The following is a 1,355-nucleotide window of genomic DNA, read 5'->3' on the forward strand; positions in this document are numbered from 1 at the left end:
AGGAGCAGTGGGCGCTGTCCGGGGTTCTCTGCTCGGTGTCCCCGTCAGGCTCCCTTCTTATGACCCTCTGACCACACTCCCGTCCCTGTTCCTTTATTAGTTGTCCCCTGTAATCAGTGGGCTTCTGTGGTCCTGTGGGTCCTCCCCTTAGACTGGGGGGCGGATCCTTTAGCAGTGGGCAAGCTTCGCCCGCCCATTTCCCGGAAAACCCAATGGATACATGACCCCTTTAGCCAGGTGTCATCAAAGCTGATGGGCCATCACCTGTCAAGTGGCCATTTTTTGGCAAAGAAGGGAAGTGGGAACAAACAGATCTACATCTTATCAAACAACAGCATGAACCCTCTTTCACCACAAGACAGCTTGCTGCTGTCCTCACAGCAGGAAGAAACTTTATCAGGAAAATGCATTTCAAAGGGTGACCGAACTATAAAAGTGAGGGGCAAAAACACGCATAGTTATCTCTCCCTGTCCATTTCTTTCTCTCCCCTTCATCCAAGATGACAAAAGAAACAGCCTCTGGACTTGGGGAGATCCTGGCCTGAGAATTTGATCAGCCATGGTAATAGGAACATGTGGTAAGAGATTTCACCTTGAACCAAATCTAGTTTGTTACATTTTAGTACTAGGAAGAGTTTTTTCTTTCTTTCTTTTGTAACCATTTCAGACTTTAATGCCTTATACTTGTATTCACTTAAGTCTCCGTGTAATTAAATTTTTTTATTCGTTAATCAAAACTAATCCAGTGTTGTTTTTAAACTGACTTGTGTGGGTAACTCCAGTTAGGGTAGCAAACTGTTGTATACTGATCCGCTAAGTGGGGCACCAGACCTAATATATCTGGACTGGCAAGGAGAGGGCTGGACAGTGCAGAATACATGTTTTGGGAGAAAATTTGGGACTGGCAGTGTGTTGGGATCACTCTGCAAGTAGTAATCAAAGCTGGTGAAAGCCAGAGTGAGACTAACATGTGGCTGGCAGGTTACAGCTATACACAAACTCTCAGGGTGTGACCTGCCTGCAGTTTATCTGTTTGTGAGAGACCCAGGCGGGAGCTACAGCTACAAAGTATTATGAGGCACCCCAGGTTGCCGGGCAAGGGTGAAACACCCCCTCACTGGCCTGGATTACTCCCTGAAATGTCATACCCCAGTACCTCTTCCAGGCTGGGTTCAGCAGGGAGGGGAGGGAAGCAGCAGAGCCATCCTCTTGCTCACAGGATGGGAGGAGGGAGCAGAGCCATCCTAAGTGGCTGGCCTATTTCTGCTCCCCTCTCCCCCTTCCCTTGAGACCCACTTTGGCTTCTGAGAAGAGCCAGGCAGATCTTTTCTCTCCTTCCTGCAGCAGTTCTGATC

The sequence above is a fragment of the Chelonoidis abingdonii genome, chromosome 1 (genome assembly GCF_003597395.2).
Source record: "Chelonoidis abingdonii isolate Lonesome George chromosome 1, CheloAbing_2.0, whole genome shotgun sequence".
Classification (NCBI taxonomy): Eukaryota; Metazoa; Chordata; order Testudines; family Testudinidae; genus Chelonoidis; species Chelonoidis abingdonii.